This window comes from Eriocheir sinensis, unplaced genomic scaffold, assembly GCF_024679095.1.
Source record: "Eriocheir sinensis breed Jianghai 21 unplaced genomic scaffold, ASM2467909v1 Scaffold324, whole genome shotgun sequence".
Classification (NCBI taxonomy): Eukaryota; Metazoa; Arthropoda; class Malacostraca; order Decapoda; family Varunidae; genus Eriocheir; species Eriocheir sinensis.
The window spans coordinates 331,379-337,372 of NW_026111637.1; the positions used below are offsets into that span (position 1 = coordinate 331,379).

The 5,994-nt window shown below is 42.6% G+C and overlaps 1 long non-coding RNA gene across 1 annotated transcript in view; it reads left to right on the top strand.

Moving 5' to 3' along the window:
- Positions 1-425: 425 nt before the first annotated feature.
- LOC126991709 (uncharacterized) overlaps positions 426-5,994 on the top strand; it is a 9,585-nt gene continuing 4,016 nt past the window's right edge. Inside the window, exons 1-2 of the long non-coding RNA XR_007745772.1 lie at positions 426-590; positions 1,712-1,865. This is a non-coding gene — a long non-coding RNA (uncharacterized LOC126991709). The remainder of the gene's footprint in view (positions 591-1,711; positions 1,866-5,994) is intronic.

Below are 5,994 nucleotides of genomic sequence, written 5' to 3' on the forward strand. Positions count from 1 at the left end.
TTACTACTACTACTAAAACTACTACTACTACTACTACTACTACTACTACTACTACTACTGTTACTATTACTACTACTATTAGGTACTACTACTACTACTACTACTACTACTACTACTAATAATAATAATAATAATAATAATAATGATAGTAATAGTAATAGTAATAATAATAATAATAATAATAATAATAATAATAATAATAATAATAATAACAATAATAATAATAATAATAATAATAATAATAATAATAATAATAATAATAATAATAATAATAATAATAATAATAATTTTAATAGTTATAGGCTAAAGATAGAAGTAATATAATAATAATAATAATAATAATAATAATAATAATAATAATAATAATAATAATAATAATAATAATAATAATAATAATAATAATGTTTCTCTGTAATATTCCAGGTCAGAGCTGATAGAGTTTTCGGGTCACCTACACGCCGAACACTTGCCGCTACTGCCACGAGGCCTGAAGGGGCTGTGGTTGGCTGTACCCGGGGAGGAAGAGGCGGCTGTGCTCCTGTCTGAACTTCAACATGTGCGCGTCTACTGCCCTCACCTCGAATGGCTGTGTGAGTGACGATGTGTGTGTGTGTGTGTGTGTGTGTGGTGTGTGTGTGTGTGTGTGTAGCCTTGGTGTAGCAAACTTGTTATTGTTGTTTGTGGTGGTTCTGTTGTTGTTTTTGTTGTTGTTGTTGGTTGTAGTGGTGGTGGTGGTGTTAATGGTGGCGCTGGTGGTTGTATTGGTCCCGTAAATGGAATTGATGATGGTGTTGTTGCTGATGTTGTTGGTGTTGGTGTTTGTGGTGGTTGTGGTTGCGGTGTTAGTAGAGATTGTGTTGTTGTTGTTGTTGTTGTTGTTGTTGTTGTTGTTGTTGTTGGTGGTGGTGGTGGTGGTTTTGGTGGTGGTGGTGTTAGTAGTGATTCTGTTGTTGTTGTTGGTGGTGGCGGTGGTGTTGGTGGTGTTGGTTTTGGTGGTTTTGGTGTTAGTAGTGAATCTGTTGTTGTTGTTGGTGGTGGCGGTGGTGTTGGTTTTGGTGGTTTTGGTGTTAGTAGTGAATCTGTTGTTGGTGGTGGTGGTGGCGGTGGTGTTGGTGGTGGTGGTTTTGGTGTTAGTAGTGAATCTGTTGTTGTTGGTGATGGTGGCGGTGGTGTTGGTGGTAGTGGTGGTGGTGGTGGTTTTGGTGTTAGTAGTGATTCTGTTGTTGGTGGTGGTGGTGGCGGTGGTGTTGTTGTTGGTGGTGGTTTTGGTGGCGTTGGTGTTAGTAGTGATTCTGTTGTTGTTGTTGTTGTTGGTGGTGGTGGTGGTGGTGGTGGTGGTGATGGTAGTGGTCGTGGTGGTGGTGGTGGTGTTGGTGGTGTTGATGGTGGTGATGATGGTGATGATAGTGGTCGTGGTGGTGGTGGTGGTGGTGGTGTAGGTGGTGGTGGTGGTTGTGTCATGGTTGTCGTTGGTGGTGTTGCTGGTAGTTGTGGTGTTTGGTGTTTGAGGTGTCTATTGGTGATGTTGGTGGTGGTGTTGGTGTTGGTGTTGATGGAAGTGTTAGCGGTGTGTGGTGTTGTTGTTGGTGGTGGTGGTGATGTTAGGGGTGGTGGTGGTGGTTTTGGTGATGATGATGGTGGTGAGGGTGACGACAGTGGAGGATTTGGTGGTGATAGTGGTGGTGTCATGACGGCAGGCACATTGTTGCAGGTATCCACGTCCCGGTGTCGTCAGTGACCGCTTCTTCCCCCTCACCGCTGCCTGATCTTCCCTATGGTGTGTTTCCCCTCCTGTCTGGCGTGACCGATGGGGAGGTTGAGGCAGCCTGTCGCATTGCAGCAGCCATGTGTCCCAGGGAGACAGGGTATGTGTGGCGAGACGTGTTTCTCTCTCTCTCTCTCTCTCTCTCTCTCTCCTATAAGGTAACACAACATACAGCACAAGGGATGTATTTGCTGAGTAATTCAACCCTAATCTCTGGGGGCCCGGATAGACGACCTCGCCAAACAAGATGGAGTGAGGTTTAGGCATCACGACTCTTGTCAGGTTCATGTTTTTCTTTTTACAGTAAAGGCATCAGCTCGAGAGCAAAAATATGAGGCCAAAAATGCTCGCTAATCACTGCTTCTATGAAAGGAAGTATATAAATGAGAGGCGAAAAGAGAGGTCAGTTTTGGGGCGGCGAGGTGTCCTGATGCTCCTCGCGTGAAGGAGGAAACACTGACGAGGGAAGATTGTTCCAGAGTTTACCGGCGAATGCGATGAAATATTGAACATGCTGATTAATTTTTGCATAAGGGATTTGGACAGTGTAGGGATGAGGTAGAGCAGAAAGTCGAGTGCAGCGGAGGAGGAGGGAGTCATACAGTTAGTAATTTCAGAAGAGCAGTAATAGATAAAAAAAACTGTCAGTAAGAGGAGGTGGTTGATGACACTCTGTTCAAAAGAGCTGTGTGTTAGGAGACCTCAACACATGAGATGCATGCTCCATACGATTGCATACAAGCCCTTGTGGGAGGGGGAGAAAAACTGGCGGAGACGATTTACTTTACCTACGTGCCAGTCTAGTGACGTCGGCGATCACGGACCTCCATCTCTCCCTTTCATCAGCCATTCTCACAACTTCTGCCACACTGTGTCTTCCATCCATTTCTTGTGGCAGGCTGTCCATAAATTTAATTCTTTGACGTCCTCTTGCTCTCCTTCCTCACACTCTTCCAAGCAAGCAGTCACTCTCTGGTCCTCTCTTTCCCAGCACATGAACCAGAAACTTCAGTTGTCGCCTTCTTATACTTTTCATCAATTGTCTATCTACTGCTGCTCTTCGCAGAACTTCCTGGTTTGTTACTCTATCTGTCCATGGAAATCTCAGCATTCTCCTTAAAAACCACATTTCCGCTGCTTCTATGCTTTTCTTTGTATTTGTTTTAATTGTCCATGTTTCGCAACCATATAGTAAAGTGGACCACACAGAACATTTTAGTAATCTCAATCGCATCTCCATATTCATCCTAAAGTTATTCAACAGTTTCCTCTTATTTCCGAATGCCGTCTTTGCTATACATATTCTCCTGCCTATTTCCTTCTCACCTCCTCCGTCTTCACTAATCATGCTCCAAAGGTAATTATTTTTTCTACATGCTCAATAACCCTTTCCCCAATCCGTATCCCCGCTCGCTTTTTCTTTGTAACCACCAAAACCTCAGTTTTACTGGCATTGATTTTCAGCCCTTTTCTCTCACAACTCTCCTGTATCCTCTTCACCAGTGGTTGTATTTTCTCCTCTGAGTCAGCCAAAAGTACAGTGTCGTCTGCATACCTTATATTGTTAACATTTCTACCTCCAATTCAAATTCCACCCATATCTTCCAAATCTTCTATCACTCGCTAGCCGTATAGAGAAAACAAGTTTGGCGACAGGACACATCCCTGTCTGACTCCTCTTCGTATCTGTATCCAGTCTGTCTTCTCCCCGCCAACTCTCACCGCCGCCTTTTGGTCCCAATACAAGTTGGCAATTAGTATCACATCTTTACCATTTACACCGATTTCTTTCAACATGTTTATCAAGCATTCATGTTTCACCGTGTCAAAGGCTTTTTCAACGTCTATAAAACACATATATACATCTTTCTGCACTTCAATTGCACGTTCCAGCACCATTCTAAGAGCAAATATTGCATTAGTGGTATACCCTTTCCCTTCCTGAATCCATCCTGTTCTTTGGACACAAAATTGTCAACCTTCCCTCTTATTCAAGCCATTACGACTCCTAAACATACCTTCCCCAGCTGTCCCATGATGCTTATAGTTCGATGTTTTGACCACTCCAAGGTACGGGCTTTCTTTCGAATAGCCACAAACTTTGTTGTTCTCATTGCTTCTGGTATAATATAACCACTTTCATATATTTTGATCAACAGTTCCGTGTTTTTTCTTACTCCAAACTCACCAGCTGCCTCCAAAACCTCCACAACCACTCCATCTTCTCCACCAGCTCCACCTATTTTCATGGATCTTATAGCCTCTCTTACTTCGTCTAAAATAATTGGTGGCCCTGATAAATCCTCCTCCTAAAATAGCGGTCTATCTCCTCTCGCATCACCATAGAGACGTCCCACATACTCCTCCCATCTCGTCATCACATCCACTATTTCGAAAATGTTTCCATCCTTGTCCTTGATGATGTTATTTCTGACCATGCCTCTCTTTCCTGTCACCTCTTTGATCTTAATGTTCATCTTTTCTTGGTTTACTATTTCCAGTTCTTCGATTTCTTCACACCTCTGCATTAACCATTCCTCCTTTCTTATTCTACACCTGCTCTTTACTTCTCTATCTTGATTCCCATACTATTCCCCATCTTGTTTCCATTAATCCCAGTATATCTTCGGTCATCCATGCCTGTCTTGCTGTTCTTTGTTTCTCCGCCACTATCTCTTCTGCTACTCCCACCAGAGACCTCTGTAGCCTCTCCCAATCATTTTCCAAGTCTAATCTCTCATCTGCTTCATCATCAAGAGCTTGGTATCTATTATAAACTTGTACTTGATATTCCATTTTTACTTCTCATTCTTTCAGTTCTTTCCATTCTCTACGACTGCCACAGGTTTTCTTCTTTACTTTTTTTCAAACGTACCTTCATCAACGCCACCACAGGAACATGTTCGCAATCTGCTCCACAATCCGCTCCAGGGTATGTTTTGTCTGAATTACTGCTCTTCTAAATCGACTGTTAATGGTGATGGAATCAATTTGATTTCTATATCCGTCACAAGGGCTTACATAAGAACATAAGAACATAAGAACGCAGGAGTCTGCAAGAGGCCGGTAGGCCTGTACGAGGCAGCTCCTTTGACCCTAAGCTCCCGTGTATCTAACCCCACCTAATATCGCTGTCCATGAATTTATCTAGTCTATTTTTGAATGTGACAATTGTATTGGCACTCACCACATGACTGCTAAGCCTATTCCACTCATCCACCACCCTATTAGTAAACCAATTTTTGCCTATGTCCCTGTTGAATCTGAATTTATCCAGTTTAAACCCGTTACTTCGTGTCCTACCCGGTTCTCTTACCAACAAAACCTTATGAATGTCTCCCTTATTAAAGCCCTTCATCCATTTATAAACCTCGATCATGTCTCCACGCACCCTTCGCCTTTCTAGAGAATGCAAGTTTAACTGTTTGAGTCTTTCCTCGTATGGCAAGTTTCTCAACCCCTGAATCATCTTAGTCATCCTCCTCTGCACCGATTCTAACATTTTGATATCCATTCTGTAGTAGGGTGACCAGAACTGAACCGCATAGTCAAGATGAGGTCTAACTAATGCTAAATATAGTTTGAGGAAGACTTCGGGGCTTCTGTTGCTTACGCTCCTTGAAATAAATCCCAGTACCCTATTAGCTCGATTTCTAGCTTGAATGCATTGTGCCCTTGGACGGAGATCAGAGCTCACTAAGACCCCTAAATCCCTCTCGCACCCAGACCTACTTATGAGAGTGTCATTTAAGCAATAGTTACGTGAGGGGTTGTTCCTACCTACACTCAGAATACTGCACTTCCCTACATTGAACTCCATCTGCCATTTATCCGCCCAGTCATATAATCTGTTGAGTTCACCTTGGAGAATACTAGCGTCCTGATCCGACTCAATTACTCTACCGATCTTGGTATCATCTGCAAATTTACTAACATCACTACTAATTCCTGTGTCTAAGTCATTGATATAAATAATAAACAAAAGTGGACCTAATACCGAACCTTGGGACCCCTCGTAACACATCCCCAGTCAGATCTTTTACCATTGATTTGCACTCTTTGCTTCCTATTGCTAAGCCACGCCTTGACCCAGTTCAAAACTTTACCCTCTACTCCGTGAGCCTGTAATTTAAGCAACAGTCGTTGGTGAGGAACTTTGTCAAACGCTTTACTAAAATCAAGATAGATTACATCATAATTTTCATCTCTGTCAACCGCCTCAAATACTT